This window comes from Trachypithecus francoisi, unplaced genomic scaffold, assembly GCF_009764315.1.
Source record: "Trachypithecus francoisi isolate TF-2019V2 unplaced genomic scaffold, Tfra_2.0 Lachesis_group17, whole genome shotgun sequence".
In the NCBI taxonomy this organism is placed as follows: Eukaryota; Metazoa; Chordata; class Mammalia; order Primates; family Cercopithecidae; genus Trachypithecus; species Trachypithecus francoisi.
In genome coordinates, this window is record NW_022681462.1 from 56824846 (window position 1) to 56849920 (window position 25075).

At 35.3% G+C, this 25075-nt stretch overlaps 1 protein-coding gene and 1 long non-coding RNA gene across 16 annotated transcripts in view; one reads left to right on the forward strand and one right to left on the reverse strand.

Moving 5' to 3' along the window:
* NRXN1 (neurexin 1) overlaps positions 1–25075 on the forward strand; it is a 1146744-nt gene that overhangs the window by 364065 nt on the left and 757604 nt on the right. The window lies entirely within an intron of this gene.
* Positions 1–25075, reverse strand: part of LOC117062321 — a 92189-nt gene that overhangs the window by 31231 nt on the left and 35883 nt on the right. The window lies entirely within an intron of this gene.

Genomic DNA, 25075 nt, shown 5'->3' on the forward strand with positions numbered 1-25075 from the left:
CTTGTCATGCCAAATAGCAGAAAATTAAAATACTGTCAGCAATAAAACTAATAGATTACAAAGTAGATTACTTTGTTATATATTAGTAGTCTGCTCTGGGAAGTTAGGATTGCAGGGTAGAGGCCTTCAAGATAAGTATGATCTGTGTCCACAGCAGCTCAGTGTTGCTTCCTCTATATATTTTCACTCACTGTACTTTGTAGGCCCTCAATGGTTGATTAATGAACAAGTATATTTGTAGTTATAGAATATTTGTGTATAGACTTATGTGCGTATATAGGTATAGGTATGTGTGTAAACCTTGCATACAAATGTGCTATGTACAAGGCTACACTACAAAATACTGTATTGAGATCATTCCCCCATGTCTCAATTAATACAGCTATTGAGACCACTAAGAATGTATATATCAGCTATATCTTTAAAATTATTCCTACATTACTGAGATCACTTTGGTTTCTCTCCTAGACTTTTGAATGTGGCACATACTGTTGCACTCTGCCTTGCTAGACCCTTGGAAATAACAGCTACTAAAAAAATTGCAATCTGAGCCGGGCACGGTGGCTCAAGCCTGTAATCCCAGCACTTTGGGAGGCTGAGACGGGCAGATCACGAGGTCAGGAGATCGAGACCATCCTGGCTAACACGGTGAAACCCCGTCTCTACTAAAAATACAAAAAACTAGCCGGGCGAGGTGGCGGGCGCCTGTACTCCCAGCTACTCCGGAGGCTGAGGTAGGAGAATGGCGTGAACCCGGGAGGCGGAGCTTGCAGTGAGCTGAGATCCGGCCACTGCACTCCAGCCCGGGCGACAGAGCAAGACTCCGTCTCAAAAAAAAAAAAAAAAAAAAACAAAAAACAAACAAACAAAAAAATTGCAATCTGTATCAGCCCATTAGAGTATGATGGTTTTATCTTCTTATAATGAGGACAATATTGCATGTCACCATTACTCGTTTTGTTTTTACCTTTCTGCTTCTGAACTGACCCCAAGCTATAACATTGTTAAATATAATTAAAACTATTGCCCTACCTTTAGTGCTCATATGTGTGTCAACCCAGTCACAATGCTCATAATAGATTTTCCTTTCCCTTATTTAATGTTGATAAGCCAAGGAAATTTAGCATCCATAATTTTGAGACTATTACCAGCATCTGTGTTCAAAGCCTATTCTTACCTCTTAACAAAGTAAGAAAACATGGGATAGTATACACAAACAAGAACAATTGAGAGATGGTTTGGTTGTGTATTACATGTAAATGAGCTAAGGTTTATGGAGATTTTCTTGGAAAGAAAATATGATTCTTTTTTAGGTAAAGCTATGCTACTTGGTCATTATCTTCACTCTGGGTAATTTGCTGGGGCATCTACATGGTCTCACCCAGTTTGCAAGGAGGAACGAGTTTTAGGACACAGAAGATGAAAATTACTATCCAGGTGTGAATTCTAATTTGTGCTCTTGGTAGTATGCAATAACCTACAAATAAATGGGCCTTGTCTTTAATGGTCAACAGCTACCATTTATTGGATGTCACCCTGTGCCAGGCACATTTATGTTTTCTGTACCATCTCATTTGAGCCTCAAAAAACCTTGATAGGTAGATATTGTTATCAGTTTCTGGTTCATAGATGAGACAGCATGAGACTTAGATAAGTGCCGTGCCGAAGATCATAGAACTAATAAATATCAGAACACAATTTTAGTTACTATGTTGATTTCTAGCCATGAGATAAATATGACTGTACCTAATAAGTCAAATTTGTATAAACATCATTGATTTAACATCAAACCACTTGCTTTGATTATTTATAAAAACGGCATGACTGCCCAGTGTATTTATTAGTATCAAATAGTTCAACAAAGGAAAGCTTCTGTTTCCTTTCTTCCTCAAGCGTTTTGTGGGTTCCTAGACCTGGGGGGAAGAGTTGAAAGTAATTAATACTTAGTCCTAGAATATTACTTCTAGATTAATATTTACTAATGTGGGTTGATACATGCGTTCTCATTAGTATTTACTATAATACTAATTACACACCCTTTTATATGGCCTGGGACTCCAGGATATTCTTTAATGTCAACATGTGACTTTATATTTCAGTCCCTTTTGTTCCTGTCCTCCAAGACAGAATGGGCTACTCAGCCCATGCCTGGTCTGACTCCCAAAATAGAAGCATAAGACGCAGATTACAAATTATTTTGTTTCTTCGAAGATTTAGATCAAATTGTTCTTTCTTACAATAGATCAAGAGCATTCAATTTCTAGTTAGTCTAGTCTTCTGAGCAAATAATCTGTGCTTCTTGGACATTGGAAAGACTGGTAAAGTGAGAGCAACACAGTTTTTGCACAGTTTTCCCTGTTGATGTTGTTGGTTTAATTCACCTAAGGTGGGGCAGATAATGTACAGACCCAACATTAGAGTCTGTACATTATCTGCTCCACCTTAAGTGAGCAGCGTCTCTATCCTGAGAGACCAACTTCTCTGTTTTTTAATGTCTTGACTGTTGGTGGATGAATAAGTTCCTTGGGGTTACAGTAGGCAGTGATGCAAAGATATATTTTGATTCACTTTATGTGAAGACACAGAATTTTTTTTTTTTTTAACTAAGTTAACTATTATTATTGTAATGTTAGAAAATCAAGTGCTATGAAGTCTACTAACCTCCTGCATCCTAAGGCAGGTCTCAGTGCTCGCCTGGGAGATAAATGAGAGTGTCATTTTACTGTAAATGCTGCTCAGTGATTTGTGAATTCAATAGCATAACCTTGAATCCAAGCAGATTATCCTTTTTTTTCCACTGCATGCTTAGCTCTCTTTTTTTTTTTTTTTTTAAACTTGAACTTAGTTTTACTTACAGTCATCCAAAGAAGGAAATGCCTTTACTTGTGGCAAACCATTTTGGTATCTGCTCATTTCTGTCCTATATTAAAATGATTTCTGTCTCACAAAGGCTGTGTAATATTTGTGGTCACATTATAAAGGTTATCAATCTAAAAAAGTTGGCATCTTCCAGATCTTAGGGGAGATATTTGAAAGGATCCAGTTGATTGACATATTTTTTTTTATTCGTATGTTTGACTTTGTATCAACATTATAACAATGTTGCTCTTGAACTGTATTTTCCCTGTATCTATAGTCAATTTTCTTGACTTCTCAAGAAAAGCAAAAGCTTGCTTGCTATTTTAAAATCTTTTTTCTTTTTTAATTTTAAAGCCAAGTCACATCAGAACTCATCCTTCATAGGTCTCTGTAGGATGCTTGAGAGTGGCTTGGGTAGTAAATTTGATTCAAAGAAAAATCAAAATAAATCCAGAATAAACTTAGTGTTATTTTTTACTTAGGTTAATTTAGACAGGCATCAGATATATTATAATTATGTATTCAGTGAATTGTCTGTATATTTTAAAAAAGTAATAAATGTAATGTTATGTTTTCCCTAAATTCAATTTTTGAGACAGGGTCTTGCTCTGTTGCCCAGGCTAGAGTGCAGAGATACAGTCACAGCTCACTGCAGGCTCAACCTCCTAGGCTCAAGCAATCCTCCCACCTTAGCACATCCCCCCTACCCCAACCCCCACCAAGCTAGGACTACAGGCACACACCACTATACCCAGCTAATTTTTGTATTTTTGTAGACACAAGGTTTTGCCATGTTTCCCAGGCTGGTCTGGAATTCCTGGATTCAAGTGATCTGCCCATCTTGGCCTCCCAAAGTGCTGGGATTACAGGTGTGAGCCACCACACCTGGCCTCTACTGAATTATTGAGGTGATGTTTAGAGGTAGCATAGCATGTAGGATGGACAGGATATCAAACATGTATCCAAGTCATGGTTCTGACAGTAACCATGTCATTCGGGGGAAATTACTTATACATTGTAAAGTGAATTTTCTTCATATATATTTTCTTTATTAGTAGAATAATGATAATTTATTTACTTTTATATATTTGTGAGGTTCATGTAAGTCCAGTAAGGGAATTTATTTTGCAATGTCTTACTATCATCAATGATCAATGTCAATAGTGAGTAATCATAGATCATCTCTAATTGATTTTAATATGTTGTGTGTCAGCTTTACTCTAGTGTGTTTGGAAAGTTCGTAATTTTTGGAAGCAATGAAACCACCCTAAAATCTTGATTCTGAGAGATCTAAAACATTTTCAGATTTTTTTTCTTTTCCTATGCTGCCTTCCTTGCTCCTTGCTAAAGACAGACAACATTACTTCTTAGTGTTCTTCTTTGATTCTGGGTAGCCTGTTTGTCTACTGGCTTGATCAAAATAAGGGAGGACCTCAGCCTTTGTCCCATACTCCAAGAGGCCTTCCAGAGGGATGTCTCCCCATGCTCGAAACCTATCCCATCACCTGCAGTCCCTACTTGATATCTATCTCATTGTTTAGTATCTACCCTGTTATTAATCTTCTCCTTGGGAATCTACTCTTCCACATACTCTTCTGACAGTAACATCCTCTTCTTCCAAGAAGAATATCTCAGTGTTGCCACTGCCCCGATCCATGTTAAGCATGTGCCTGCACATGCCCTAAGAGCTACCAATCTGTGATCTCTAGAGTGTCACTGCACCTTATAACAAGTAGACAATTCCTTCCTTCCCAGCTCTGACCTTAACATTTGTCAGTAGAATTTCTGATGCTTCACTTTGTGGTTCATAGTCTCATAGATTCCCTTTTGAGTCATTCTAAGCTCTACCTCTTTAGGGGCTAAAACCAGTAAAATATGCCTTATGGGTTATAAGTTGCTCTGCTCAATCATCTTGCTCTACTCCCCCACCTCCGACTCTTGCCTGGCTTTCTCTGTCCTCTCCCAGTTATCATCCTCATCTCATACAAATACGGTCTGGTACTGAGCTGGGAGAATGGAAGAGGAGAGAATATTATCTGCACTAGCAACAAGCAGTAAAAAATACCTTAGTTTGGCGACATGATCATATGTGATTGAAAAGATCTGGGGAAGGAGGCTGTAGAGGGTTAATGAGTCATTAAAGGTCCAAATGTCAACGGTGCCAAGAAATTGAAAACGAGATTTTCCAATGCTGGTTAGTGATACAGATGACTGAAGGCAGACTTGTAAGAGTTGATTCTAGTTGAAACATGTAAAATGAATATATACGTACCCAGAAAGGAGTTATCTTAATATAACTTTTGCACTTTCCATTATAGCTGCACTGCATTTTTACAAAGTTGTCATTTGGAAGATTGGGTTTTTTCTAAAGATATTCAATAACAAATCATGGAATTAATCTAAATTCTGTAAAGGAGAACTTTTTTGCATGTGAAATAAAATTTAAATTGTAATACAGGCTTGTGTATTTGTGTTATATTAATCTAAACAATGCTTGATCATAATGTGTTGGTGAACTTGCCCCACAAATCTGTCTTACCAAACAAAACACCAGATGCAGTGCTTAGAATGGTGACTTGATAAAATTAGATGCATTGGGCAGAAAAGAAAGTGGAATGTTCTAAATAAATGTCACTAACTATTGGGAGGATGGAAGAAAATTTTCCTTGTAATATCTCAGACCCTTACCCAATTGATATTTTTTAAAATATATTTTGAATGCTAAGATGATAGAATTTTTTTTAATGAAGGAAAATTTAATATTTAGGAATATGATTTCTAGAATACATGTTTCCATTTGTTATACTTTAAAATAATTTCTGAGATGTCATTTAAAAGTAGGTGGTGATTTGTACTACAGGAAGCACTAATACACCTCTTGTGGTACTCTCCATGTGCATGAAGAAGTAGGAATGAGTTTGGAAATGGAGGGGTGGGAGACCTGCTTTTCCAAATACTGATCTGAGAAAGGGAATATCCATTTACAGTTTTATCTTATATCTGGACTTCGTTAATGAAGACTGTCATGGACTGCATACTAGGGTTTAACAAAAAAACGGTTGTCTTTTTTGTGTGCTTAGAGAATACATTCCCAGAAGCCCAGTCTAGTCTCTCAGCCAGTTGAGTTAAAAAAAAAAAAAAAAAAAAAAAAAAAAAAAGAAAGAAAGAAAAAAAAAAAATCAGTTAATTCAGTGAAAGGTCCACAAACCAATTGAATTAACTACATTGATTGGCTGTGTGACTGAATTAGGCCGGTAAATTTAGTCAAAATGGTAGGCTTTTTAAACTGAGTGCTAACAAAAAAAAATCCTGCTGGTTGGCAAAAGAGATTGAAATACAGTAGAGTTTCTTAGATGGTGTCAAGAAATAGGAAAGCCAACTTAAGAAATTTGTATCCTCAAGTTACAATACCACTGAATTATCCCAGAGTCTTTCAATAGCCTTCACACAGACATGCCAAAGTTAAATTCTGGAAGAGAATATCAATTATATTGGCTGGTGAAAACTCGTTAAAATCTTACCAGAGATTCTCACAGAGCTAGAACAAAAAACACTATGGGAATGTCCCAAATTGGCTGCTCTCTGTGTTTTTCTTTGCCTAGAATTTACTTAAAGGCAGAGATTTTTAACAAGAATGTTTCAAAAGAGTAAAGACTGAAGGATATATACAAGCTATCATGCCCCTTTGTGGCTTATAATATAGTTCATACTTGGCAGCAAAGAAGGACTAGGATGAGAAGGACTAGGATGAGAACCCTCTGCCCTGTTATCCGTGAATGCCCATATACTTTATATCTCACTGCTCTCAAAAACAAACCTTTATTTTAATCACACTTACCACCTTCATGGCCTTAAGCACCTGCCATCCAATGATTAATCAATGTTTTATGTGTAATTTTAAAATAAATGAATGAATGCTGAATGAATGAATGAATGAATTGTAACAGAGACTTAACAATATTTTCGTAGTTTCTCTTTACTTCACAAAGCTTATCTGGTTTTTCAAGCCTCAACAAACAGTTCAGGACCAATTGACCTTTCCTTTCTTTGGAATTCTTTTGTGCTTGTATATTCTGATGATTTGGTTCCTGATTTTTATAATAATAATACCAATTACTATTATCATTAGAGCTAACATTTACTGAATGGTTAGCATATGCATGGCTCTGCCTGAAGCAGTTTGTATGTACTATTGTTTTATATTTTCATAACAACTAGTAAAGTGGACACAAATATTATATTGCACAGACAAGAAAATTGAGCCTTAAAGAGAATAAGTAGCTAGCCCAATATCACATAGCTAGTGTGCAGCAGAAATGAAAATCAATCCCAAACATTCTGCACTGAAACCTATCCTCTTAACCACTAATCTGTCCTCTGATCTATCTAATCTTCTTCTTGGGGACTTGTGTTAGTCTGTTTTCCATTGCTCTAAAGGAATACCTGAGGGTGGGTAATTTGTAAATAAAAGAGGTTTATTTTGCTCGTGGTTCTACAGGTTATACAAGGATGGTGCCATTATCTGCTTCTAGTGAGGCCTCAGGAAGCTTACAATCATTATGAATGAGGAGCCAACATGTCACATGGTGAGAGAGGGAGCAAGAGAGAGAAGGCTGAGGTCCTAGACTCTTTTAAACAACAAAATACCCTTAAAATCTTTAGCTCTGGGAGGGCACTAAGTTATTCATGAAGGATCCACCCCCATGACCCAAACATCTACCACTAGGCCCACCTCCAACTTTGGAGGTTACATTTGAACATGAGATTTGGAAGGAATATACATTCAAATTGCAACAGGAGTTGACTCTGATTTTTTTATTATTAATGAATGTTTTGTCTTGTTGATTGGATCTTAAGCTGCTTAATTCACCCTTTATTCTCATTCTTGATCCTTTATCTTGCTCTTGATGGAGCTAACCACACTGCAGATAACTAGAACTTATTGGTTTGTTAATTATGGATATTTTTAGCTAATACTCTTCATCTTTATTATTGCTCTTATGACAGTTCATAAAATTTGGATTCCTCAAAGAATAGCATGCCCCTGTTTAACAACTTAAAATACGTTTATGCTATGTTGACAGTAAACTGGAGTAACTGTAATGAAAAGATGATCCATGGTTTAATTGAATTTTTGATATGATATATATTGTTTGTTTACATTGCATTGGAATAGCTTTATTTAACATATTTCACTGTTGTCCCAAAAGGAATCTTCTAGTTTATCATCACTCCAATGGCCAAATGCAAATGCTTCTTTCTTTCTAATTGTGCTGCTTATTTATACAGCAAGCCAAGTCTAGTTGATTTTCTGATACAGCGTGAATTCAAACTCCGCTTTCCAAGCAGTTGTAGTCTAACACAACGAATTAAGTCATTCTCAAAATCTGTCTGTGTTTCTATTATTGATTAGCAGCCCAAAATACTTGAGGAGCACATGAGAAGCAAGTAGTATCGCCAATTAATTTAAAATCTATTGATTCACCAAATAGCATTTATAGTCTGTAGAACTGCTGGACTTCTTAGTCTCTTCTGTCTTGCTGTAAGTCAATACCTGAGACTGGGTAATTTGTAAAGTAAAGAGATTTATTTGGCTCACACTTCAGCAGGCTGTACAGGAAGCATGTTGCCAGCATCTGCTTGGCTTCTGGTGAGGCCTCAGATAGCTTTTTCCTCATGGCAGAAGGCAGGGAGAGCCAGTGTTCCACATGGTGAGAGCAGGAGCAAGAGAGGGAAGAGGTGCTGGGCTCTTTTTAAGCCACAGAGGACAACACCAAGCCATTTCTGAGGGATCATCTGCCCTCATGAACCAAACACCTCCCACTAGGCCCTATCTCTTACATTGAGGGGTCACATTTCAATGCGAGATTGGGAGCAGACACACATCCAAACCATATCATTGGGCTATTTCATTTAGTTCTTCCGTAGCTAGTCTATTTTCATTTCAAATTAAATGTACCTAAAATTAAACTCATTATCTTTGATCCAAAACGTATTCTTCTTCCTTTATTTTCACCCTGTGTTGACTGCACCATTATTCATCCAAGCTAACACCTGGGGGTTATTTTCAACTTTTACCGCTGTCTCATCTCCATGTATAAATGATCACAAAGTTCTGCCCTTTCTACTCCCAAACACTCTCAGGTGTTGCCCCTCTTCTATATGTCAATAATACTGTTTTAGACATACCATTTTCCACCTGAACTATTGCAGTAGCCTCTCAACTCACCTCTCTGTTTCCTATTTGCTTCCTTTCTATTTTCCGTACTTAATACTGTAAGTTTCCAATGGGATTATGCTATTCCTGTCTAAAAATCACTCCCATGTCTCCTTGGCGTAAGAATGAACAGACAGAAGACCTCCTTGATTTGGTTTCTGCCTGCCAGAGTCATTGGTTGTGCTTTCCTCTACCATCCATACTCCACTTCTGTTCTGTGCTTCAGATGTCCAGACTACTTGGAGTTTTTTGTTTGTTTGTTTCTTTTTACCTTATATTTCTTATGCTCTTATTTAGGGTCTGTTATCTAAAGAGAATGCCCTTTCTTTCATTCTAACTTTACCCTTCCGGACAATATCCAAGAGTTACATACTCTTCTGTAAATGGCACGATACCTTGTAAACATTTTTCCTAAGGCTATTATTATACTTATTATAATGAGTTACTTTCCTTTTAAAAAAAATATATACTTTAAGTTCTGGGGTACATGTGCAGAACATGCAGGTTTGTTACTTAGGTATACACGTGCCATGGTGGTTTGCCATATCCATCAACCAGTCACCTACATTAGGTATTTCACCTAATGCTATGTATGCCTCCCCTAGCCCCTCACCCCCTTACAGACCCCAGTGTGTGGTGTTCTCCTCCCTGTGTCCATGTGTTCTCATTGTTCAACTCCCACTTATGAGTGAGAACATGCAGTATTTGGTTTTCTGTTCTTGTGTCAGTTTGCTGAGAATTATGGTTTCCAGCTTCATCCGTGTCCTTGCAAAGGACATGAAGTCATTCTTTTTGATGGCTGCATAGTATTCCATGGTGTAGTTGGAAGCTTTTGAAGATGGTGGTCTGTGTCTTACATATCATTGTTTTCCTACTGAGTAAAATTGACCCTGGTAAATAAAAAGTGTTTTATCAGTGCTGAATGGCTGGATAGATTGATGAATTAGTGGATGCGTCCATTTTTTTCATATGCTAATATACTCCCAACAAATTAGTTTTTTCTGTCTGTTTGCTGGTTACATAATTTCCTGCAAAATAAAACAAAATAAAACAACCTCCCTGAAGCATCCTAATAATCTTGCACACCCAACCATAATTCCTACACTGCTAAATGTAAACATCTTTTATGAGCAATGCTGAAGATTACCTTTCTCTTGTATTCTACATAGAATGGAGGAATCATTGGGTTTTTACATTCGTTTCTACCTGAAAGGAAAATGTTAAGCAATTTAAGTACTGTAGACATTGCTGTAAATTATAACTTTAATGGCTCTGGCTTCATATTATTTTCATTCAAATACATATACATATATAATTTAGCTAAGCACTTTTTGCTAGTATTGGTAGAAAAAATAATTAGATCTAAACATTTCTTTTTAAATAGTATCAAAGGCATCATAATTTCTCAAATAATAAATTGTAATTAAAATTGTGCTAGATAATTTTTGAGCTAAAATAGAAATACATTTTTACACATATCTCCTTAGAGATAAATAAGCAAATCTGAAAGCTGGCATCTTCTCTAAACTACTTTTAGTTTTAATTATTGCCACCCTCTTCATTTTCTCCGCTCCTTTCAAAAATCGCATCGCCCACTGTTATTGTCTGCTTTGTAATATATGCAGATATGTGCAGGTTAAAGAAAAACCAGTTAAGTAAACAGTTTAATTTCTAGTTTAGTAAGCCAGAACAAAATGATGGTTGAATAACATTAGATGTGATCTCAATATGATGTTTTGCAAATACAAAGATATGTTTGAATTATAAATGCATAGTGGTGCTCACAAAAGCATGTTTGATTTAATAACTAATGTTTCGTAAGAGATCTCCCATTGCAGGGACCTCATGGAAAAGTTTCACTAAATATTACCATTTAAAATATATTTAATAAATTTCAAAATAATCAGTTTTCTTTAAGTGTCATAAAATGTATATAATATGTTATCTTTAACAGAACTGGGGAATTCAACTGAACATCATTTTGTCTTCACTTAGCCTCTTTTTTTGAAACCTTGCTAAGCAAAATATTGATACATTTTACTCATAAGAAAACTGAAATGGGGGTAGAGGAACATAAGATCAGAGTGGATGATTGTAACACTTATTTTCAGCCTTATTGTTCTAAGATCTCTATAAAGAATTCTGTGCTTCAAGCCGGGCGCGGTGGCTCAAGCCTGTAATCCCAGCACTTTGGGAGGCCGAGACGGGCGGATCACCAGGTCAGGAGATCAAGACCATCCCGGCTAACACGGTGAAACCCCGTCTCTACTAAAAAATACAAAAAACTAGCCAGGCGAGGTTGTGGGCGCCTGTAGTCCCAGCTACTCGGGAGGTTGAGGCAGGAGAATGGCGTAAACCCGGGAGACGGAGCTTGCAGTGAGCTGAGATCCGGCCACTGCACTCCAGCCTGGGCGACAGAGCCAGACTCCGTCTCAAAAAAAAAAAAAAAAAAAAAAAAAAGGAATTCTGTGCTTCTGTAGGGATTTCACCGCAACTTAAAATTGCATATCAAGCTCATCAGCCATGTGTCACCTCTTGACCACATAATTTATATGACCAAGGCAAGTTTTCTCTGTAGAATAAAGCATAGCCACATTTGAATGAAATCATGGTTTTAGATTAACTTTAGCAATTACACTCCGCCTTAAAAAACAAATAAAAACAACTCACAAGAAATTTTCACTGGACTAACTTTGATTTGTGGCTTTTTCTTTCCTTTTTTTAAACATAGGTATAGCTGAAAGCTGATAATACATAATGAAGAAGTCATTAAGAAAAATTTTGAATTGCTGTGTAAAAAATCAAATTATTTAAGTTCCTATGAAATGCTGTGAATAGTCAACAAAGATTAATGGTATCATAGCAAATTATGGTTACATATTTTCAGAATCAATTTAGCAATCATTAAATATTATGGATCATCGTAAAGAAATTTGTTTTCATTGATTTTTACATGTAGTTTTTACATTAGGTTAGATACTGAGTTGAATATTTAAAAATCTGTTTAAAAGTTGAAAATTAATAAAGATCAAATAAAATGTAATGGCAATGGAAGATACAGAAAGGTGATTTTAAATACTAATAAGCTCATTGTATTTTCTTTTCTAGTTTGTCCCTATCATAAACACTGATGGAAAATTTCCATTGTTCTCTAAAGTTTTATGTACAGTTATAGCTACAATATACCTACTTGAAGCTTAAATTATGTTAGCTTAACAAAATAGCAAAATATATATTGATGGTTACAATTTACTGGTGAATTTACAAATCTCCACTTCAAACATTAGCTCTTTATTGCTGTACTTAAAATGTATCATCACATTTAAATACAAAAAAGCTTTTCCTCAAGGCCAGCATGCTTTCTTATGCTACAATTTACACTCCAACTACTTCCTATCGATAACATATATTTAGTTATAAGATGTGCATACAATTAGCAAAGATTGATTTATCTGACTGGATGAATATTAAATAAATTTTGTGTGATCAATATGTATCACTTATAATTTTTCAGAAAAAAATTTGAAAATGATATTGATAATATAAAATAAATCAAGAAATATATAAAGTTATATCATATAATTTTGCCATACTCAGCAACTGGAAAATCTGAATTTTATCTATCAACACAGAAAAAAAGATATATTTTCTGTGAAAATAGCCAAACAGATAAAACACACACACACACACACACACACACATATATATATTTAATTTCTTATACTCTATATAGAATATAAAATGTCTTTTCTTCATTACTCAGTTTCTATAGCAACTTAGGAAATGTTGTTCTCAAGATAAATTCTCTAGCATTTGTTTGCATTGTCAGGAAACCAAAAGAAGAAAATAAATAGATATAAGCTTTGTAGAAATCATGTTTTGAAAGATTTATGTAAGTTACACATTTTGAATTACAAATAAAGATACCATTAAAGCAGATAGGATCCACAGATACATGCTAAAATTAGTGGGTAAAAATTTAAGAAGAAAAAAGATGTTTGCATAATCTTAAAGTGTCTTTCCAATGGTATTTATTAACTCTAAAGTGATACATAGTAACTTTTACAGTGGAGTAACACAGCAGACACCAATTAAACCAAGTGATCAAAGATCACCAAGCAATATAATTTACCTCCAGACATCATGCTCTGAGAAGGGCTTACTGCTTCTGGAATATTCTTGCAATAAATGCATAACTTCAATTTAATAATGAGAAAATACCCAACAAACCCAAACAAGCACATTCTACAAAATAAGTGATCTATACTCTTTAAAGAGTCAGTGTTTCCTTAGTGCTCCCACCAAGGGAATTAGGGAGACAGGACAACTAAATGCAAGGTAGGATCCTAAATTGGATCCAGGTACAGAAAAAGAAGATTCATGGAAAAACTGGTGAAATCCACATAAAGTCTCTAATTTGGTGAGTAATATTGAATCCATGTTATTTTCTTTTAATAACTATCCTATGGTGATGTAACAGATTAGTATTAGGACAAATTGGGTGAAGAACATACATGGTAACTGCCTGTACTAACATTGCAGCTTTTCTGTAAATCTACAATTATTTTTTAAAAGAAAGTAATACTTAATAATGTTGTTTACATTACAATAAAAATAGAAAGCTATACCCATGTCTCAGTAAAATAATAAAAATACCCATGTCTCAGTAAAATAATAAAAATAAATAGCATTAAATATATGGAGGAGCACTTGTCATGTTTTCACTAGGTTTTTTTTTTTTAAATGATAAATGATTACTCTCTTAATATATAAATATGAACAGCTTCTTACTGATTTTATGGCAAACTTCTGGAACATGTATAATGCTTTTTCACCTTGAACTAATCTTTAGGAATATAGCAGAGTGAGAAGAGACCTGCTTTTATTCATTAGATACATAGTGCAATACTCTTAAGATTCATATTTTCCCTAGATAAATATATGCAGATAGGATAAAAAATTTGAAGACAGTGTGACAATATGAACAATAGATGTATAAAACTACTCCTAAAATTTATTTTGACTGTAACAAAAATTATGTGTTGGAATGTCTGGTTCATATTGTGTTCTCCTTTTGGATTAGCCTTGAAAATTATGCTAACAGTAGTCTTTCTGGAGATTACTGTTCTAAATTTGAGGTTTGGTTAATTCCATTTCTTTGCTGTTGTTTTTGGACTTTTTTTTTTTTTTTTTGAGTAACTGTGGGAAAGCCAATATGCATTTCTGTAAAAAATCACAATCTGTGTCTCAGATCTCTACATATATACGAGGGTTACTATATTAATTTACATTGTTTCTACTCTGGGATGTGATTATGACAAATTTAATAATGGATGTGATTACAAAGAATCTTTTTAAAAATCATTATTAGAATATTATATAGTTTTTTATTCCAGTGGCATGTGTCACCCAAAATAATTTGTTTTGAAATTTGCTTAGCTATATTGTCTACTTTATTAGCAATAAATAGTTCAGTGGTTAGTTAATAGTTATGCTATATCTCCAAGTGAGGATAATAAATAGTGATTATAGAAGCACTTTGTAAAGTTTAAAATGTTATACAAAAATATAGTTTCTGTTTGTATTTTTGATATCGCTATTTATTTCTATTGCAATGAGTATTTCAGGGAAAAATATATTCTACTCTAAAACCTCTCTGGGACTTTCCAAAGACTTAAAAAGTTAAAGCTTAATCTCCCTAATCCTGCAGAGTTTTTTCAACTATTTTTTGCTACCTTACTTAAGAAACCGAGCTCCACCATGTTCCAGGTCCCACGCCTGTCACTGGGGTTGAAAGATGGTAAGACTGAGCCCTGTCTTCTAGATGCTCAGAGCTTAAATCCCTAAATGTATTGTTTGTTATTTCTTTGAGTGAACTCTTTCTTCAGACCAGCAGGCTACACTCAGTTTCCTGATGGCCACCACTTCTCCCCTCCCATTTCTCCTGCTTAGATTTTCTTCTCTCCAATTCCCACAAATTCCATAAACTTCATCACCTGGAGGTATCCTCTGACCAGCACCATCCTCTGCAATTTTTATTTTAACACTGAAAAACTCAGCCTATGCTTGCTGTATACCACAGTGCATCTGGGTTTCAATCTGACCTTTCCTCTATTTACCTCCTCCTTCCTTTCTCTCACCCCATAATCATAACTCTTGATTATGAAATTCCCACATGAAATTCCTATTCCATAATGCTGTATCTCTAAAGCACAAAACTGATACGCATGCTCTGTAACCAGGAGGAGGAGAAATCCCTATACTGTTAATGCTATCCGTGCTTTCCAAGCTTTTACACATCAGAATGCCCCCCAAAATGATGATATTTGAATGACACATTGAAGTAATTGAGGAGGCTGTTTGCCCCTGGTTATACTCAGCTACTCCAAGAGAAGAAATATTGATATCACAGCACAACTGTCCAATTTTCAGCAAAACGCAACCTAGTGTACCAATTGTACAGGTAGTTACAGAGCAGTATTTCTTCTTAAATCCCATAATCAGTGCATTTTCTTCTTCCTGCTGCATGATATGCAGTTACTCCTTTCATATAACTTATGGATACCAGTATTTGGCTGGAGAATATATTGCAGTAGTGATTTAAGAAGCTTGTAGACTATAAAGAAGTAAACAAAAGTTTTTTTTCACATACTGAATGTGTCTTTCACTCTTTGAGCTATTCCCTTAAGCTTGAACAGAACACTGATTAAGCAAGGAGACTTTGAGATAATCACTCTTATTTCTTTATTTATCCACATATCGTATAGTGGATGATCTGTGAAAATGCCACTAAGATGTTGAATGGATAATCAAGTGTGACCCTAGAAAGCTGTAAAATGGAGCCTTTGTTGAAAAAGAAAGGAGACGTTGAGATGTTAGACACTACTAGGATTGAAATACCGTTCAAAATACTTCACAGCTCCCATTGTTTCTAAAAAGCATCTTATTACACAAAGAAAACCCAAGAAAAACCATCATTAGATGAGTGATGTGTAGAATTCTTACTTGGTTTAAGGAATTTTGTTATGCCATAGACAATATCAAATATATATTCTGAAATATATAAAGCATTATGCAAATGTAAGTAATGAGAAAGATGCTAGTAAACTTTGTCAGTGGTACTTAACCAACTTGAGACTATGGCTCCAAAACTCTGGGAGCTTTTAATGCACTTAGAATACATACAAAGTGCAACAATACCTAGGAATAAAAAGCCAGGGGCAAAAACAGAAACATATAGGTGGTAAAGCTAAGAAGGAATACAGTGTGTTAAAGAAGGAAAATATAATTTCTAATAAGGAAACAGTAGAGAGTTTCTTAGAGAATATCAATTTTGAACTGAGCATTAAAGGATGGATATAAGGAGAAAACTCAAGAGTTCAGATTTGATGCAGCAGTGAACCAACGAATTTCTTTTGCTCGTCCCATTTATATTACATTCTATCCTGGTCCTTATACATTTAACAACATAGCTATCAGCCCAGTAACATATCATTACTTGCAGAATGCTATTTATTTCACAGCAATTGATATACTGAAAGGAACTAAAAATATCTTTCTTATTCTGTGAACATGTGTAACCAATATTACGTCCTTCTAATAATTTGAAGCCCTTCATTCACCAAGTGCTATTTGGATCACTTTACTAAATGTTAATAGAAGAAGCCCTCTATTATTTTACTTCTCTGAAGATAGCAATTATGAAATTGTCCCTGCTGAATAGCAAAATATGTTGATAATATGCAATTAAGATGCATCATCAGAAAAAAAAAAAAGTGCAGTTTACTTGACTGAGTTAAATCTGTAAAAATGAAAAAAAATTGTATTAATTCTTTGTATTTATCTATATTTCAATTTATAAATTTTTAAATCTTTAGAATAAAAGCACAAGTTCATAAATGAGTAAAGCATCCCAATTGCTTTTGAAGAATGAAGAAGTATATGGTAATAAAGCAAATTTCATTCAAGTAAAGCAATCAGGAAAAAATGTTTTCCCTAGCTACTTAAAAGCAAAATGAAGTTATTTTTCTCTGGATTTCTCTTTTATATACTCTCACCATGCCACCCACGTGTCCTCTAAACCTAGAATCAATAAAGTTTGTTAAATGGGCTTCACTAAACACACACACACACACACACACCCATTATTTTATGCTCTAGAACTTGGAATTAATGTATACTGTCTACCTGGTTTGGCCCAGAATACTGGATTAGTAGTTCTAACATACTGTAACAATTACAATTGATATTTAAAGGTGTTTGACTCTTTTTTTACCTGCATCATCTATTCTGAATGATGGAGCTTCAGAGTAAGAAACAGCCTTATAAACATCCCAATACAATCATTTATTCCCATGAAGCAAATGCTCTGTTTATATCATACCCTTACCTAGTGTTGGTGAAAGTGTGGAAAAGCTGGAACTCTCACATACCGTTGATGGGAATGTAAAATGGTACAACTTCTTTCGAAAATAATTATTTGGAAAATAATTTGTCATATTATCAAAGAAGTTAAACATGTACCTACCATATATTTACCTAAAAAACTAGACGTATACCTACCCTATAATCTAGCCTTTCCAATCCCCAGTAATTGTTTAAGGGAAATGGAAGAAAAATTCACTGTAGTGACTTGTTTTTGAATGTTCGTGACAGCTTTAATTGTAAGAGACAAAAACTGGAAACCATCAAAACTTGAATAGACTAATATGGCATATACATGCAAGAAATACTCCTGAGCAATGAGAGCAAATGAACAACTGATATGCATATCATGGATGAATCTCAAAATAATTATAGTGAGTGATAGAAACCAGGCAAAAAAGTCTGCATACTTTATTGTCCCAATTACTTAAATTCTAGAAATTGCAAACTAATCTCTAGTGACAGAAAACACATAACTGGTTGCCTCCTACTAGGAGAATTGGTGGAAGGGAAAAAGAGGTTATCAAGAGACTCAAAAAAAAAAAAAAAAGTATGGGGTGATCAGTATGCTTGTTATCTTTGTTTATTGTGCTAGTTTCATGGATGTATAAAAATATCAAATTACATATTTTAAATATGTGCTGTTTACTGAATATCAATGGTGTCTTAAGATGATTATAAAAGGTGGGAGGCACACAGAGTTAATTAACTGAACCAGGAATAGAAAGCAGGTTTTTGCCCTTTTATTCACTGTTCTATACTGCATAATCCAGATTTTAAATTATATGATCCAGCTAAACATGTGTTTTGTAGTTAATTCAATTATTGGATATGATTAGTAAAGGGCCTCCCTTTGATAAACAGACCTCCAAAACCACAGCAAAACCTACCATCTTATATGCGGGGTTATTAATACATTGTTACTTTCTCAAATAAGTCACAAGCTCAAATACTTTGCAGAGTTCGTTGAAGATAGCACAAAATTTGGATTTCTGACTTTAAATGGTGAGCATTTTGCATGATTAACTCATTGTAGCCTATTTGGTCAGTTGAGGGGATTGCCAATAGATCAGTTATTTGATTTGACATTATTATTTATCTAGTAGGGGAATTTCAGAAAAAAATGGCTCTTTCAATAATAAAACATAGAGAGTTGAGATGTAGCTGCATGAAATAAGTTAATTCTAGTTTGCATTTATCTGTTTAAAAGATTCAGGATCAATAATGGAATAGTAAGACATTTTACTATCCTTCACAGCGATTCAAACAGAGTATTTCAAGGTATGAGAGGGCACCCTCCTTAGATACTAGGTAATGTTTTAGAATCTATTTTATTAACTGGTAGAAAAGTAGTAAATCTACTAAATCTAGTACATGGAATTAGCATAATAATTAAAAGCTGACCTTATTGTAGGTCACACTATATATATATATATATATATATATATATATATATATATATATATTTTTTTTTTTTTTTTTTGGAGACGGAGTCTTGCTTTATCACCCAGGCTGGAGTGCAGTGGCGCGATCTCGGCTCACAGCATGCTCCGCCTCCCGGGTTCACGCCATTCTCCTGCCTCAGCCTCCCGAGTAGCTGGGACTACAGGTGCCCTCCACTACACCCGGCTACTTTTTTGTATTTTTAGTAGACATCGGATTTCACCGTGTTAGCCAGGATAGTCTCAATCTCCTGGCCTCGTGATCCGCCTGCCTCGGCCTCCTAAAGTGCTGGGATTACAGAGGTCACACAAATTCCTTAATCTCTTTTTCATTTGTGCATACTGAGGAAAAACGTGGCCTGTAGAAAAAGTAGTAAACTGGGATCTATCAAAGCAACCATATTATGTTAAGATAACAAGTTAATTATACTTTTAGTTTATCACATTTGATACTGTAAAGTTTAACATGATTTGTTTTTTCTCTTCTGAAAGCATACATGTGAAAAAACCAAAAATTACATGATTTTTTTTTTATTTGAAGGATAAACATCTCTTTGCCTTTTATTAAGTATTGTTCTGCAAAGAAGGTGATAGCATTAGGTCATTTTTATTGCAAAATAAGACTGAAATATATCCTACAGTTTCATAGTTTTTTTTTTTTTTTGGAACATTAATTCCATTTTCTATTACATCAACCTAAAGCTTTATCTTGGTTCAGAGAGAATATCAAAGTATGTGCTTTGGTTTTTAAACTCATGACAGAGTTTCTGGATGAGAGAAGATGACTAGCTTTTCTGTGCCCAGACAGTGAAGGACATTGTATAACCCAAAATTAACTATAGATACTTTCCTGTTAATTTTTTTTAAAGAATCAAGGGTTTTGCCTCTGATTCCACATGGTAATTCTGGAGCCAAAGTTGGAGAAGGATTTTTTTTTTTTTTTTAATCATCAATATAGGCCGGGCGCAGTGGTTCAAGCCTGTAATCCCAGCACTTTGGGAGGCTGAGACGGGCAGATCACGAGGTCAGGAGATCGAGACCATCCTGGCTAACATGGTGAAACCCCGTCTCTACTAAAAAATACAAAAAACTAGCCGGGCGAGGTGGCGGGCGCCTGTAGTCCCAGCTACTTGGGAGGCTGAGGCAGGAGAATGGCGTAAACCCAGGAGGCGGAGCTTGCAGTGAGCTGAGATCTGGCCACTGCACCCTAGCCTGGGTGACAGAGCCAGACTCCATCTCAAAAAAAAAAAAAAAAAAAAAATCAATGTAGAGAAAAAAAAACCCAATGCCTACCCTTCTATCCCGCCCCTCCCACACCCCCACCACCCAAACACACATAGGCTTTAAACTTTGAATTCTCAAAAGTTTATTTTTAAATTAGAGATTTGAGATAAATATTTTCTGCTGTAGCAGAAAATTACTTGGCTTAGCCAAGTTTCTTTGAAGAGAGAAGCATGCTGTTTGTTCCTTAGTTTGTCTTATAATTATTTTCTTTTGTAAGAGGGAGAAGGAAAGTTATGCATTCTGTTTGGAAAATGCAGAAGGTATTTTGCAATAAATATTAATATTGCTTTTGGCATTCATAAATTATTTAAATAATTGGTTTGTTTAATTGTACATTTGTCATCTATCTGCCATAATACACTGTAAGCTCCAAGAGGGTCTGTTTGTTCACCATTATATTCCTAGCCCCTGAGCAAGTGTCTGCCCATAGTAGGAGCTTTATGAAGACTGTATTTGAAATATTTAAGTAGTGATTTTCCTAGAGATGGTGCCATAGAGATTCAGATGCATAGATTCAGAAAGCAGGGTTTCAGCTGTTGGGAAATAGGTTCTAGGTATTTTCAGTCAACTAAAATAAGAAAAGTTAAAGTAATAAAAATATTCTTAAATCTTTAGGCTCAAAATTTTATTTGGGATACAGAAAATTGCAGTAGAAGCAAAAGTGGATAGAGTGCATACTGTTATACACATAGATTGTGAATTCTGGATGATTCATATGTGAATTATGCATATGCATTTGAAAGTTCCAGACTCACATTTTCTACAACCCAGAATGAATTGAAATTACCTTTACTACACTAATTGTCATGTATCCTAAAGGCATGCAAGTAATTATAAAATTAGCCTAACCCAAACAGAATTAGAAAGCCAATTCTAAACCAGGACAATGCCAAACCTGTGTTTTTGCATTTTCTCTAATTTTTTTCTGTTTATTTAAACAGATAATTTAGACTTCAGTCTACAATTTAGAGGTTCCATAGGGTCAGGTTGGAATAGGCAGTTTCTTACCAGAGATCATGGATAGGAGGCCAATAATTTGAAAACAGCAGAGGGAGCAGAGCTGAAGCTCAAACAAAAGCCAATGTCTAAGAAGCACAAAGGAGAATTCGAAGGTTAATTTCCCAAAAGAACTAAGAATCCTCTCAAAACCCATGAATCTAAAAGACAGAGATGTGAAAACAAGCAGCAAAGTTGGAAGGAAACAGGTGATTTTCTAGAGAAAATAATTTCTTTGGAGGCAGAAAAAAATATAGTATGTGGATGGTGTTTCAGTGAGCAAAAGGACATGATGAATGGTTTAAGTCAAAGAGCACGATAGCCCTAGGAAACACTGTGAAGCAGATGAAGATGTCTTGGATATGTTTTCGTCTCTGACCTCTATCACTTGTATCTTGTTTTATTATTACTGGGCATCATTTCTCAAATAGTGCTCCATGGATCCTAATGATTTATCAGAATCGTCTGTGTGTTTGTTAAAAAATTAGGCTTTCTGGATGTCATGCCAGGTCAAATAAATGAAAATCACTGGGGGTAGAGTCTAAGAATCAGTGATTTTTACAACATCTCTAGAGAAGTTTTATTCTCTCTCAAGTTGGGAAGTCCTGGATCTACAACTTCAATGCTAGTGTCATCTTATTCCTTATAAGCCACCATTATGTTGGACCTTACTCTCTGATACAGAAATTTCCCTGACCAAAATTTTCATGTTTCAGAACCCAGAGGTTCAGGATTTACTAACTGATTCCCTAAACAAGGGGTTTCCCAATAATTTGGCTTCCCGGACCACCCTGGAGGAAGAATCACCTTGGGCCACACAGAGAATATACCAACGACCACAACAAAAAAATTTGCAAAAACAAAAACAACAACCACAACAACAGCAACAAAAAACAACTCATAGTGTTTTAAGAAAGTTTACAAATTTGTGTTGGGCTGCATTCAAAGCTGTCCTGGGCCTCATGCAGCCTGCAGGTTGCTGGTTGGACAAGCTTACCGTAAACCCTTCTAATATATTAATTAGAGAAGAAATAGGCTTATTTTGTAGGAATTGTTTTTGGACAATACCATCATTCTCTTGATATGTTAACCATTCATACTTGGCTAGAATTTGAAGAGAGGAAAATTGGGTACCTAATGAGGGTATGTGTTGAGGAAGATGTCCATTTCTGTATGTTTCAAAACATTCCATGTAGGTGGCCACTAACTGCCTGTGCAAAGATCTAGCCCTGAATATAGCAGGGCAGGTGTAGTGTTCAAAATACTGAAGGCAAAATAGAATCTGCAGCTTTTCCTTGCAGATGATATACTTTTCTACATTATGCAAGCTGTGGTAAGGACATTTTGTTTAGTTTATAGCATTTCAGTGCCTGTTGGGAGGAATTGAAATAGACTTTGTACGTGTACCCTCAGACTCTTGAAAAATATATGCTATGTACGTTGTAATATCAATACTGTCACAGAATCTGTAGGGAGTGAAAGCCTTAAGGAATAATACAAATAACAATTAGGAGGAATTGCCGTGATGGACAGACCAAACAATTCCCTTCCCAGCCTCTGCAAGTCTAAGAAGCTTTCAGGAAGCACTTCATGAATATAACAACAGGTCTGCCTGGGGAGAGACGGCTACCACAGCGTTTGCATGTCAAGCATTTCAGTTTCTAATTAATACAAAAATATCCAGGATAGTCTTCAGATGGTGCCTCAGAAGTAGTAATCTTTTTTGGGGGCTTCTAAATGACATGAAAAAGTAAAATTATTTTAGAAAGAAGGGGAAACCCTTGCTGTATGGAATCTCATCATTTTATGAAGGCATACTGATGCTGTTACTCATGTTGCTGTACCATAGAATTTTCCTAATGTAGCAACTAGGAGACCAAACCAGCCTCTGGGGCTATGTGTCTAAACAGCTGTTGGGTAATTCTTGAGGACGCTTTAGGCACAAGCAAGGAAAAGTGGATGCCATTCATAAGCTATAGTTGAGCAGTGTGGCAGAGGAAATCATTATTTATGTTTGCTAAATGGAATAAAACTGGTTTCTAAAAAAGTAAAGATAAATGCATGCACCTAATTTGTTTTTAGACTTGAGCAGTTCATGTTAAACTGAGGCTCAGATGAGGAAGCAATCTCCGCAAAAAACGCACATCTGAAAGTAGGACCACAGACATGTCTCGTGAGTTCTTCTATGAACCTTTTCCTGAACCTCTTCTTCCTTGGTGGGCTAGAACTTTGTCTTTGTAATCAAAGAGACCAGAGATTCTTTCAATCTTGAATTGTTACCTAAAACTCTCTTTCTCTGTAAAACTGAGTTGTGTAAAACTCAAGTGTGTGTGAGTGTCTAAAACTCAGTTTCTTTCTCTGTAAAATGTGAATAGCAAAAGTGCATACTAGTATATATATGGGCAAGAAGGAACACTAACCACTTGATACTTAAGGTGAGATCTTAATCATGAACCTAATATGAGAATGAAAGATATGTCCTTTCCCTTACGATTTCATACTACACAAAGAACTTGCAATGATATTTTAAGATGTATATGCAGACGTGCATCTACACATACAATAAGATTGTGAATTTTCTAAGGTCAGAAACTTTGTTTTCTTTATCTCCATATATCCAGCTCTGATATCAGTGCTTAGCACATATTTGAAACATCATATATATTTGTTTGATATACTGATGAATGGACTACCTGAGGTTCTGGGAGGTAGTGCTCCAGTATCTTGGAGGACCCAAAATTCAAGTCAGAGGCAGCCAGCCAGAAATATGGCACTGACCTGCTTCCTGGAGAGTCCAAGCGCCAGCCATTCACATTGCTGTAAACCAGCAGTCGGTCTTGCTACCACTGTCAAGCCTCTCACCTGTTGTAACTGAAAGCTACACATTACCCTTGCACAAGGTCTCTTCTCACTAGATGAGTTTTGATGTTTCAAAGTGGGAGAATGCCATCATTCTAAAAACCAAAACAGGTTAATGGTACTAGGTCATGACTTAATTGTGGCACTGACTTGCAAAGATTTATTTTTGCAAGTAATTTTATCTCAGTCAGTCTATATTCATATACAGTGTGGAGATAGAGGAAGAGTAGTTAATGTTCATTCTAGTTACAATACTTTTGGGTGAAGGCAGGCAACACAGGGTGTTGTTAAGAGCCTAGATTTACAGACAGACAGACTTCAAGGCATTTATCCTAACCTTGCAATTTATTAGTGCTGTTATCTTAATGAAAACCTTAACTTCTCAATGCATCTATTTCCTGATCTGTGAAATGGGGATGTTGAAAGTTACCACAAAGAATGTTTATGATAATTAAATGAGGTGATGTGGCATTGCTTAACATTATGTCAGGCACACTAAGAGCCTCTCCTGACCTTCCATCTCCTCAGTGTGTAAAGTGCAGTGGATAGGAAGCATTTGATGTATTTGTTTAGTGTCCCCTGAACACCAAGCACTGTTCTAGATGTTGGGATAAATCAATGAATAAAATAGAAAAAGTCCAGTCCTCTTGGGACAATTTTAATGATAAATCTGTTTTTTAATATAAAGTAGAACTATACTTCCAAGATCCCATTGTGTCTTCAAAACCTCCAATCATATTAAAATAGAAACTTAATTTAGAATGAAATCAAAGAAAAATCAAGTATAAATGATAGTTATAATTTATTGTGAAATGTTAATCAAGGCATTAACTTTCAGAAAAGGAAATCCTGTTGAAAAATTTTAAAAGTTGTGGATTCGGGGAAAAAAAGGAAAAAGGAAGCTAAAATTCATATTAATTAAAGAATGAACAACTAAGTTTTGCAGAAAAATATAAATGAATCTTCAACTCACAATATACAGAAATATATTCCA